This window comes from Panthera pardus, unplaced genomic scaffold (assembly GCF_024362965.1).
Source record: "Panthera pardus isolate Hobbes unplaced genomic scaffold, ASM2436296v1 HiC_scaffold_18, whole genome shotgun sequence".
Classification (NCBI taxonomy): Eukaryota; Metazoa; Chordata; class Mammalia; order Carnivora; family Felidae; genus Panthera; species Panthera pardus.
The window spans coordinates 7,580,208-7,593,578 of NW_026526743.1; positions in this window are offsets into that span (position 1 = coordinate 7,580,208).

The following is a 13,371-nucleotide window of genomic DNA, read 5'->3' on the forward strand; positions in this document are numbered from 1 at the left end:
GTATGCATGGCGTGAATGACTTTCTGGTTCTGTTTCCTAAGCTTCATTTTGTCACAGCTGGTCTTCCATATACTCAGCATAGGAAAGCACTATATATATTTAAAAAGATTTTGTTGTTGTTGTTGTTGTTGTTAACGTTTATTTTTGAGAGACAGAGAGAGAGAGAGAGGAGAGGTGTGAGCAGGGGAGGGGCAGAGAGAGGGAGACACAGAATCCAAAGCAGGCTCCAGGCTCTGAGCTGTCAGCACAGAGCCCGACGCAGGGCTCGAACTCACAAACTGCGAGATCATGACCTGAGCCCAAGTTGGACGCTTCACTGACTAAGCCACCCAGGTGCACCAAGGATTTTGTTTTTAAGTAATCTCTACACCAAATGTGCAGCTTGAAGTTACAACCCTGAGGTCAAGAGTTTCATGCTCTACTGACCGAGCCAGTGAGGTGCCCCTGGAGAGGGTTATTTAAATAAAGATATTGTGGCTCCTGGGTGGCTCAGTCAGTTGAGCATCCGACTCTTGATTTTGGCTCAGGTCATGATCTCAGGGTCCTAGGATTGAACTCAGTGTGGAGACTGCTTGGGATTCTCTCTCTCTCCCTCTGCCCACTCCCCTGTTCACATTTTCTCTCTCTCTAAAATAACAATTAAAAAAAGGATCGCTTGTGTGTCGACTCCTAGATTGTGTGTGTGGGGGGGGAGGGGCAGACAGGTATAAGGGCAGTCTCTGTACCTTCTGCTCAATTTTGCTGTGAAACTATACTGCTCCAAAAATAGTCAATTAATAATAATAAAACATGGTTACTTTCATGGATTACATTAGTGAAGACACAGATATACACAAACTAAAAGTGTTAAAATACACAGTACTTTATGTAGTGCTAAGTACTCTATAGAGAAGCAAAATTCAGAACAGGGGATGAGGAATTTGAGTGTGTGTGGGGGGGGGTTAGTTTTAATGACCAGTGAGCGAAGGTCTGTCTGGATGAGGTGAGGGATTGAGCCATGTACTTCCTTGCAGGAAGGGAAATGCGGACAGAGGGAACAGAATCCCTGAGGAGTGATGAAGAGATGGGTATTGCATAGAGAAGATGAGTGGAGAGGTGTTGAGAAATCAGTGTTTCAGGGAACAGGTCATACAGGGTCCTGTCAGGGAGGTGGACAGAGTGTGGGGGTCAGCTGGTTCCTGTAGCATCTAGCGCTTCTGGGTTCCTTGAGCTCAACAGGTTATCAGAAGAATAGACAATCGTAGGGGTCACTGGTTCTCTAGCATCTGGACTGATACTTCCGCGAGACAATAGATCTGGGATGAGGGCATCCAGTGACAGACAATGAGACAGAGTCTCCAGGAGTCCCAGCTTTGAGTCCCAGCATGGCACTGACCTTTACCACGTGTGTTTGCTCCTTCAGGGCTCAGAAGTTTCAAGTGTAGTTGGAGATGACTAAAGTCCCTCTCTCACAAGGCTACTGAGGATTCAATTAGGTCATGTCTGAAATGCAGGACTTAACATATCATGAGGCTTCAAGGAACGCACTGAATCTCTCACACACAGTATATCGATGTCATTCTCCCATGCACAGGGTGCTTTCAACATGGTCCTCACCTCCTGGTGTTAACACCTTTGTGTACTTCCCATCCAACATGGTACCCGACTTGGTCAGCTTACAGAAATACCACGAGATGTCACTTCTGAGCTTACGAAAGTCTCTGTGCCTTCTGTCTTGGACACTTTCTCTCTTTTGGATCACTTGTTCCAGGGGAAGCCATATGGAACATCCCTACGGCAAGGCCCTCTTGGCAAGGATCTGAGGTCTCCAGAGGAAAGTCAGTGAGGAGCTGAGGCCTTTAGCCAACAGCTTTGTGAACGAGCCCTCTTGGAAGTGGATCAATCCTCCAGGCTCAGTGAAGTCTTAGATGACTGCATTCCTTGTTGACAGCTTGATTACAACCTCACGAGACCCCGGACTGAACTCCACTATGCATTTTTAACAATTGTATTGAGATAGAGTTGACGTATACTAAACTATATATTTAAAGTGTTGGGGCGCCTGGGTGGCGCAGTCGGTTGAGCGTCCGACTTCAGCCAGGTCACGATCTCGCGGTCCGTGAGTTCGAGCCCCGCGTCGGGCTCTGGGCCGATGGCTCGGAGCCTGGAGCCTGTTTCCGATTCTGTGTCTCCCTCTCTCTGCCCCTCCCCCATTCATGCTCTGTCTCTCTCTGTCCCAAAAATAAATAAAAAACGTTGAAAAAAAAAAATTAAAGTGTGCAATCTCAGTATATTTTGATATACGTGTACTGACACGCTCATGAAATTATCTCCGCAATCAACACAATGCGTATATCTATTTATCCTCCGTTTCCTCGGATCCCTTTCAAAGTCATCCACCTGATGTCCTCAGGTCATTGTGGCCTTGACTCCACACTTGTTAAGCACAATAAGACAAGATAAAGAAATAAAGAACAGAAAAAAGGAAAAGATGAATATAGGCCAAGTTCACTTATGAAAAAGTTTCAAAAGTCCTTAAAATACGTTAACTGAACCCAACATTGCTATTTTAAATAAACACATCAAGAGCAAGTATGTTTTATCTCAAAGGATAGGATATTTATCAGAGCTTACCAGACTGTACAGGTTAAATATGTGAAGTTTATTATATGCCAACTATATCTCAATAAAGCTGTTAAAAGTAAAATCTTAGGAACAACTTGATTATTTATATTTATAGGACTCTACACCCAACAATGGCAGAAATTAAGTATTCTTTCCAGTACATATGGAACATTCATCCGGATAGAGCATATGCTGGGCCCCAAACCAAGTCTGAAAAAATTTTAAATGATTTAAATCATACAAAATATGTTCTCTGAACATAGGAGTTAAGATAGAAATGTGTAACAAAAATAACTGTTAACATCTCTCCTCCAGTGTCTGAGATTAAACACATTTCTGAATCAAACATGGGACAAAGAAGAAATCAAATGGTGTTCGGTCAACTGGATATCCTTACAGGAAAAAAAAATGAACTTCAACCTTTATCTTGAGCCATATGCAAAAAATGAGCTACGGGTAGATTTCAGACATAAATATAAAGCCTAACTCTAAAACTTCTGGAAGAAAACATCAGAGAAAATCTGAGACCTTGGGTCAGACAAAGGTGTCAACAGCACAGAGTATAAAAGTAAAAATCGAACTGGGGTTTACAAAGATGAAAAAGTTTGCTCTTCAAAAGACTGCGTTGAGAAAATAGACAATGGGGCACCTGGGTGGCTCGGTTAAGCCTCCGACTTCGGCTCAAGTCACGATCTCATGGTTTGTGAGCCTCAAGTCGGGCTCTGTGCTGACAGCTCAGAGCCTGGAGCCTGCTTTGGATTCTGTGTCTCCTTTTCTGTCTGCCCCTCCCTTGCTCATGCTCTGTCTCTCAACAGTAAATGTTAAAAAGAAGAGGTGAGTACATAATGGAAGAAAATATTCATAATACATGTGTCAAATTCATATCCAGAATATACAAAGAATTCAATGACCTAACAATTCTGTTCCTAGTAAAAACACCACATGAAGGCTTGTATGTGAATGTTCCTACCAGTTTTATTCATAGTAGCCAAAAATTTGGGATAACCCAACAGTATTCATCATACAGCAAGTAATGGATAGCCAAATTGTGTTGTATTCATACAATGGAATAGTACTTCTCCACTAAAACAGAATGAGCCACTCATACAACACGAACGTATCCCAAAAACATGCTGGGCAAAGGCAGGGGCACGCACAGAAGAGCACATACTCTGTGTGTTGATTTATAGGCAATACTAGGCAAGCGAAGATAATCTGTAGGGCAAGAAAGCAAGTCACATGGTGCCTGAGGCTAGTGGTCCCCGTGTTGTGTGTGGGGACAGGGTTGGGGATGATGACCACAATAGGATGTGAACTGTTTTAGGGTGATGGAGATGTTCTGTGTTTCCACTGGGGTGGCGGTTCATAGGCATGTACACTTGTCAAAACTTACTTTTAAGTGTGCACGTAAAAATGGTAGACTTTAATCATAAATTGCACATCCAAAAAGTTGATCTTTGTAACCCCCAAAAAGAAGATCTTGGCAAATCAGGGCGCAAAGCCGTCTTGCCACGCTCTCTGAAAGTTATATATTAAATCCCTCTAGCAAACACTGTACTTAATGGAAAAACATGTGCATTTCTGTGGAGTCAGGAACATGAAAGGGACATCTATAAGCACCGTGACAGTGTAATCTAGTTCCATTATAAGGAAAGAAAAAAAATATGTAAGATCAGAAGGGAAGAGATAAAACGGATTCTCTGTAGGTAATCTTATTTACTAGAAAAGCCAACAGAATTCCACAGGTAAGGGCTTTTAGAGCTATTGAGGGTTAAGCAGTTTTTCTAGTTAGAAGACCTATAACATTTCTCTGTACCAGCCATGTTCGGCTGGAAACAAAATTGGAAAAGCGAAAGACGACATTCACAAAAGCAGCCCAAAACTCCCAAGATACCTACCAATTACTGAGAGAGGACAGAAGACTGAGGGGCTTCAGTGAGAAAGTCACAGCTTAAAACCATTTGAGGACACTTTCTGAAGACTTATCTTTATGACCTCTGAGCAGGGAAGGATTTCGACATGCAACACATGAGTAAACCATGAAACAAGCAAAGCTACATTTGACTACCTTACAATCAAGAAATGCTATTCAAAGTTTCCTTAACAGAATGAAACAAAGTGGAAGAAGGTAAATGGATAAAGAAGATGGGGGGTGGGGGAGGGTCAGAAACATGAAAGGGATATGACAGAATGGAATGTTATTCATTCTCGCCATTTGCAACAACATGGATGGACCTTGAGGGCGTTATGTTAAGTGAAATACATCAGAGAAAAGACAGGTACTGTATGGTACCATGTATATGTGGAATCCATAAAAGATGAACTTGTAGAATCAGCGTACCATGGTGGTTGCCAGGCACGGGGGTGGGCAGTGCAGGTGGTGGTAGTGGTGGGTGGGTTGGGGAGATGTTACAGGTTGCAAACTTGCGACAAGTAGATGAGTAAGGCCTCTGTAGATTGAATACCCAGCACAGTGATTAGAGTCAACAGTACTATATTATACACTTAAAAATGGCTAAGTGACTAGATCTTTTGGGAGAGAGAGCGCGAGTGCGAACCTGAGCGGTAGAGGGACAGAGAGAATCTTAAGCACCTGCCTGCCCAGTGCGGAGCCCAACGCAGAGCTCAATCTTATGACCCTGAGATGAAGACTTGAGCTGAAACCAAGAGTCGGACGCTTACCGGACTGAGTCAGGCAGGCGCCCCACTGAGTGAACAGATCTTAAATGTTGTCGCCACAGAAAAGAAAATGATAACTATGGGTTGTGATAGAGGTGTCAGCTAACACTGTGGTGCTAATCGTATTGAAATACATAAACGTATCAACACATTGCACACCTTAAACTCACACGATGTTATGTATATCCATTATTCCTCGAAAACAAACATCCTTAACCCTCGCAGCGTGCCAGACGCTTTTCTGGGTGCTTTGTGAATACCAGCTGACTCGATTCTGACTTTTCCCCACGTGGTTGGTACAGATGGGGAAACTGAGGCACGGGGAGACCAGATGATGGGTTTGAGGCTGTGCTGTGCTCCATTTTTGGAGAACCAGTGGCCAACACGTGTAGTTTATTGAACTGGGCTCCAGCGTTCATGACAGAGGGTTCTAGGGCTCCTGTTTTTGTTCTGTAAGCTTGGAGCAAGCATATCATCCCCTGCAACATTAACTTTTTATTTTATTTTTATTTATTTTTAAATGTTTATTTTTGAGAGAGAGACCGAGTGTGAGCAGGGGAGGGGCAGAGAGAGAGGGAGGCAGAATCTGAAGCAGGCTCCAGGCTCTGAGCTGTCAGGACAGAGCCCGACGCAGGGTCAGACCCACAAACCGTGAGATCATGACCTGAGCCACCCAGGTGCCCCATCAATGTTATCTTCAAAATGGAGACTTCTAGCTGTTACTACTTTATTATTTTTTAAAGAAGACATCTCTACACCAAACGTGGGGCCAGAACTCAAAACCCTGAGATCAAGAGTTGCACACTCTACTGGCTGAGCCAGCCTGGCATGCCAGGTTGTAGTCACTTTAAAAGATTTTAATGTTTGGGGCGCCTAGTGGCTCAGTTGGCTAAGCATCCGACTTCGGCTCAGGTGGTGATCTCGTGGTTTGTGAGGTTGAGCCTCGCGTCGGGCTCTGTGCTGACAGCTCAGAGCCTGTAGCCTGGTTCAGATTCTGTGTCTCCCCTTCTCTGACCCTCCCCTGTTCATGCTGTCTCTCTCTGTCTCAAAAACATTTAAAAAAAAATTTTTTTTTTTAAGATTTTAATGGTTGATTGTGCCTGAAAGTGGTTTAGCACAAGCCCTGATTTCCAGATTTCTTGGCTAAGCTCCCATTGTGTCACTTAATCATCCCAGTGGGGATCAGAGGCTCTGTTTCTGAAGGATGAGAGGCATTATGTCATAGGTAACCAGGGGAAGATTTGGAATTCAAAGGCAGAATTGGGGGGCGGTAGGAAGCCTGGGTGGCTCAATTGGCTGAGCAGCTGACTTTGGCTCAGGTCATGATCTCACGATTCGTGAGTTCAAACCCTGTGTTAGGCTCTTTGCTGTCAGGGCAGAGCCAGCTTAGGACCTCTATCCTCTGTGCTCTCTGTCCCCCCCGCCCGCCCCCCCAACACACAAATAAATAAACATTAAAAAAACAACAGTGAACTGGGTTTCCCTCTGATTAGTTTTGTCCTCTGATAGCCTCACCTCCAGATAGCCTCACCTCCACCATCCTTCTCAGCTGACTCCGTCACACATTATCTTTCAGTTCACATCCCTCTGGCTTACCTTTAGGAGGGACCCCTGGGTCTGACATCCTGACATCTAGATGGGTTTCCATGCTCTGCTCCTGTGACAAGAGCTGGCAAATGAGGCATCTCGACTTAAATACCTCCCTCGACAGCCACGCCCTGGTCCCACCCCTCCACCTTATAATATCTTTCCCTCTCCATCCATTAATCCGATCCCTGGGTCCTTGAGCCCCCCAGTCCTGTGCCATCTGTCTGATGTGGTGTCCACACCCCAGCAGCAGCATCACCTGAGAGCTTACTAAGCAGAATCAATACATAGTGATGCAAGGGTACGAACTTCCAGCTATAAGAGTAACAGGTTCTGGTAATGCACAGCATGGTGACGAGAGCTCCTAATACTGTATTATAGACTTGATGCCAAGGGGGTAGATCTTACGGGTTCGCACCACAAAAGAAATGTAGGTGATGTGATGGGACGGAGGTCTTAAATGCCACTCTGGCCGCGGTCGCGTTGAAACTAGTTGTACACTTGAAACGTCCTCATGCTATGTGTCCGTCACATCTCTGGGGAACTAGAAGAAAATGCAGATTCTGCCAAACTGGAGCCTGAGTCTGCATTTCGCAGAGGAACCGGGCTGTGCCGTAGATCAGTGTCTCTGAGGGTCGCCTGGATCATTTGCTACAACAGGGGTTGCTGGGACCAGCACCCAGTGTTTCTGGTTCAACAAGGCTGGACTGGGGCTTGAGGATTATCGTACCTCATGAGTTCCCAGGTGAGGGTACCTCCGTGATGGGGTCTGGGAGGGTGTCTCTGGTTGCTTGGGGAGCACTTATGTGTTCTTTAGCGGTTAGTCTGTGCCTGACATCCTTCTAAGCACCTGCATATCCTAGTTTATTTAATCCACTTGCTCTCATTTTACAGATGAGGAAACAGACAAAAGGCAAGTTTAATAGACTTGGCCAATGTCCGGTAACCAGTAAGTGTCAGAGGCAGTATTTTTACCAGGCGTTCATGCTCCAATGACCCTGCTGTGACCAGCGAGGTGCTATTGCCCCTAAGTCCAGTTGGGGGAGCCAGAGGGCCCGCAAGTGAGCAAAGAAAGCCCCGACTTCATGGGATCATTGCGTAGAAAGAAACAAACATACTGAAATAAAGGGGCTAAATGAAGATACTTTAGAAACAGTGCTTCTAGTAAGCCTACATCTTGTAACTAGATTTCTGCCTGCCTTTTTTTTTTTTTTTTAATTTTTTTTTTTTAACGTTTTTATTTATTTTTGAGACAGAGAGAGACAAAGCATGAACGGGGGAGGGTCAGAGAGAGAGGGAGACACAGAATCTGAAACAGGCTCCAGACTCTGAGCAGTCAGCCCAGAGCCCGTCGCGGGGCTCTAACTCGCGGACCACGAGATCACGACCTGAGCCGAAGTCGGACGCTTAACCGACTGAGCCACCCAGGCGCCCCTGCCTGCCTTTTGTCTTGGGTTTTGTATTCTGGACCAGAAAGCATCCAGCCAACTTTCCTATCATTTCAGCAGTTTAAAAAAAAAAAAAAAAAAAAAAATCCGCCTAATGAGACATGATGATTGGATAATGAGAAATAATCACATCATCATCATCCGATAATCAGCATCATCTCTGATGAACTGGAGTAACAAATAATGTACCCGAGAGGCAACGAATACATCTTCAGTGGTGAATCCAACACACCAACAATTTAAAAGCCCTAATTTCATCTCGTAGTGTCAGAAACCACTTTGAAAAGGGCCTCCGTTCTGCTTTCTTTTTATGGATTTGCCTGTTAGGGACATTTCACACAATGGGATCATCCACTACATGACCTCTTGCCTCTTAGTGTTCACTGAGCATGTTGTTTTCAGAACCCTTGTATCTGTGGCTGAATTAGACTCCAGTGCATGGATATACCATAATTGGCTTATTCATCTGTTGATGGATGGATGGGCTGGCGGCAGAGAGAATGGAGAGTAAGTGTGTAACGAGCACAGGGATTATCTGGGGGTTAATGAAAGCGTTTCGAAGCTAGATACAGGTGGTGGTTGTACGACATTGTGCGTGTACTAAATACTGCTGAGTTGTTGACTTTAAAATGGTTAATTTTGGGGGAGCTTGGCTGGTCCAGTCAGTGGAGCGTGCAACTCTTGATCTTGGGGTCGTGAGTTTGAGCCCTACGTTGGGGGTACAGATTGCTTTTATTTTTTTATTATTATTTTTTAATTTTTTTTAAGATTTTTTTTTTTTTAAATCTTTATTTTTGAGAGAGAGACAGAGTGTGAGCAGGGGAGGAGCAGAGAGGGAGGGAGACACAGAATCTGAAGCAGGCTCCAGGCCCCAAGCTGTCAGCACAGGGCCTGACGCGGGGCTTGAACTCACGAACCGAACCGTGAGATCATGACCTGAGCCGAAGTCGGATGCTCAACCGACTGAGCCACCCAGGCGCCCCTACAGGTTGCTTTTAAAAAAAATCTTAAAAATAAAATAGTTGGGGCACCCGGGTGGCTCAGTCAGTTAAGTGTCTGACTCTTGATTTTGGCTCAGGTCGTGAAATCTTCATCGTGGGATTGATGTGTCCCACTTGGCATGAGAACAGAATTTGCTTGGGATTCTCTCTCTTTCCCTCTCTCTCTGCCCTTTTCCGCATGTTCTCTCTCTCTCTCTCTCTCTAAATAAACTTTAAAAATAAAATAAAATGGTTAATTTTATGTTAAGTGCATTTCACCTCAATACAAAAAAAAAGCCACTAAGAAAGTCACATAAAGTCCACTTGTCAGAGGTACAATGGCATGCATTCCCTCAAGCTGTTACCATCAGTCTAGTCAAAGGGGCTAAAGCCATAGCTTGCTTGTTTCTGTCCTTGGGTACAATTTTTACCCTTTCTTGGGAAAGGGCCAACTGCTATAGGTTGACCTCAGGAGGACCTAAATGCTATAGAAAACTTTTTTTAAAGACATTTTTATTTATTAATGTATTTACTAATTTTTTTTAATGTTTACTTTTGAGAGAGAGAGAGACAGAGTGCAAGTGGGGGAGGGGCAGAGAGGGAGACACAGAATCAGAAACAGGCTCCAGGCTCTGAGCTGTCAGCACAGAGCCCGACGCGGGGCTTGAACTCACAGACCATGAGATCATGACCTGAGCTGAAGTCGGATTATCAAGGAACTGAGCCACACAGGTGCCCCTGTTTTTTTTTGTTTTTTTGTTTTTTTGTTTTTTGTTTTTAAGAAAGGGGGCGCCTGCCTGGCTCGGTGGGAAGAGCGTGCAGCTCTTGATCTCGGGGTCATCAGTTTAAGTCCCAAGTTGGGTGTAGAAATTACTTTAAAAAATGTTTAAAAAAAAAAAAAAGGAAAGATAATCTTTATATTCCAAATCTTTATTGAGGTAGCTCATGCCTTTTTAGAGGTTTCACTACACTTTATGTTTTCTTTATTTTACTTCATATTTTAAATTTTTATTGTATTTTATATTTTATTTTGTTTTTATTTTAAATTTAATTTTATATTTTATATACTCATATATATATATGTATGTATTTTAAGTTTACTTATTTTGAGAGACATACAGAGTATGAGGGAGGGGCAGAGAGAGGGGGGAGAGAGCGAGAATCCCAATCAGGCTCAGCACTGTCAGCACGGAGCCCAATGTGGGGCTCGAACTCACGAACTGTGAGATCAGGACCTGAGCTGAAATCAAGAGTCGGACGCTTAGCTGACTGAGCCACCCAGGCGACCCTTGTCTTTTACATTTTTTATTTATTTTTTTAGAGAGACAGAGCATAAGAGGGGGAGGGACAGAGAGAGGGGGGAGACACAGAATCTGAAGCAGGCTCCAGGCTCTGAGCTGTCAGCACAGAGCCTGATGCAGGGCTTGAACCCATGAGCTGTGAGACCACGACCCAAGCCTAAGTGAGGTGCTTAACCAACTGAGCCACCCAGGTGCCCCTACAATTTTTTTGTTTTACTTTTATACTTTATTCATTTAATTTTGTATCTTATTGTATATTTTATATTTTATTTATTTACTTCGGCTGGGTACAGTGTACTGTATTAACAGCACACGACCGGGTAGCTCTCCCTATGACTCTCCCCTGCTCCAGGGCGTCTGGGACGGACAATATCAAGGAAGGGAGATTCTCTGTGTCGGGTGACTGAATTGGGGCAGCTGAGGGCCTCTCTCTTCCTTTTGAGCTCTTGCTGGGGCTGGAGGTCCAGGGCTTTTGTGACTTGGAGGCCACACTGCAGTCAGATTTACTATCCTCCCAGGAAATGAGCCTAATGTGGTGCCAGAACTGGCAACAGAGGTGGAAGACCAGGTGTCCCTACTAAAGACGCAGGGGACACCCTGCTCTGTGCTGCCCCGGATGCCCCCTAGGGGGCCCTCTGATGCTGACTTCACCACCCTGTTGATGTCACCATACTGAACAGCTTCAGAAGGACCCACGCTGGCTGTGGGGACACAGAAGGTCATGAGCGAGCTTCCCATTCAGCCCAGGGATGAGTCTGCCAACAGCCTTGACAGTCCCTGCAGAAGCAGGGATGTTATTCTGGGCAGCCCCTCCCTCATTATGCCCCAGCTTCCCAGAGGGGCTGTCCATGGTCTTCTGGCTGGCTGTGATGGCAGGGACTGCGGTCGTGAGTCCTTCCACGATGCCACAGTTGTCATGGATGACCTTGGCCTGGAGGGGCCAAGTAGTTGGTGGTAAGGGAGGCCTTGCTGACGACCTTCAGGGAGCTGTCCTCATTCTCATGGTTCACACCCATTACAAAGCATGAGGCGTGTCAGCAAATGGGGCAGAGATAATGACCCTCTTAGTTCCACTCTTCAAGTGAGCCCCAGCCGTCTCCAGGGCAGTGAGGACACTGGCTGACTCCACAACTTATTCAGCATAGGGTTCACCCCATGTGATACTCTTGATCCTGGAAGATGGACATGGGCTTTCCGTTGATGACAAGGCTTGACTGTGCCACTGAGCTTGCCTTGGGTGGGGTCATTGCAACACGTGGACCATGTAGTTGAGGTCAGTGAAGGGGTCATTGATGGTGACAATATCCACCTTACCAGAGTTAAAAGCAGACCTGGTGACCAGACGCCCAATACGCTCAAATCCATTTACTCTGACCTTCACCGTTGTGTGAAAGTCACACATCTCAGAGACGCCACTGGCACCACACAAGATTTGGCTGCCTGTCACCTGGGAGGAGCAGAGGGTCTAAACTTTTAAAATTAAATGGTTTCAGAAATTCCACCTGAGTCTGAAAAAGCATACCTCAGGGATAAGCCTGCAGCTTCAGGGAGAGACAGGAAGACATTAATGAATTTGAGTTAGTAGTGTTTTTCAACCACGGCTGCTGTATATTGTCATCCTAGGCTAGAGTTTTTAAAAATGCCCGGGGCTCCACCCCAGGGTCAGGTCAATCAACTCAAATCTCTGCAGGTGGGGCCTCAGCATAAAGATTTGCATGCAATCCTCAAGTGGTTCCCGAGCACTGGTAGGGTTGGAAATTGTTTAGCTCAGTCTCCACCTGGGAGAGGAGGATTCTACTGCCATCTAGTGGGTGAGAGGCTAAGGATTGATGCTAAACATCTCACATTGCACACAACAACAAAGCCCCCACAACAAAGAATCACCAGTCTCCAAAGGTAAAGGTCAGTAGTAACAAGGTTGAGAAACTCTGCCTTAGACTGTATCAACCACCGTACTTCCTTGGTGAGGCTCTCTACCCCCATCTTATTACTTCTTTCTATAGACTGAACCCTGTAATTTTCTTCCATCACATAGTCACATGGCTTCTCTCACTTCATCCAAATCTCTGCTAAGATATCACCTCCTCAAAATAAAAATAAGCGGGGCCCCTGGGTGGCTCAGTCAGTTGAGCGTCTGACTTCAGCTCAGGTCATGATCTCGCAGTTCGTGAGTTAGAGCCCTGCATGGGGCTCTGTGCTGACAGCTCGGAGCCTGGAGCCTGCTTTGGATTCTGTGTCTCCCTCTCTCTCTGCCCCTGCCCCGTTCATGCTCTGTCTCTCTCTGTCTCAAAAATAAACATTTAAAAAAAAGAAAAAAGAAAAATAAGCACAACACCCCCTCCATCCCCAAATCAAAACAAGTAAATGCTCTCCCTAAGCATCCTATCTTAAAAAGCACCCATCAGTCTTCATTCCTGTGTACTGTCTTATTTTTCTTTAGCATATTTATTATTTCTTGACACTAAATTTTTAAGTTTTTAAAATGTTTATCTATTTTTGAAAGAGGGAGACAGAGCATGAGCGGGGGAGGGGCAGAGAGAGAGGGAGACACAGAATCCAAAGCAGGCTCCAGGCTCTGAGCTGTCAGCACAGAGCCCTACACGGGGCTCGAACTCACAGACCATGAGATCATGACCTGAGCCGAGGTCAACGCTTAAGGGACTGAGCCACTCATGCGCCCCTTGACGTTAAATTTTATATCTCTTCATTGCCTGGCTCATTTACTGGACTGTAGTATCTTTGAAATCAGGGTCTTTTTTGTTCCTCATTGAA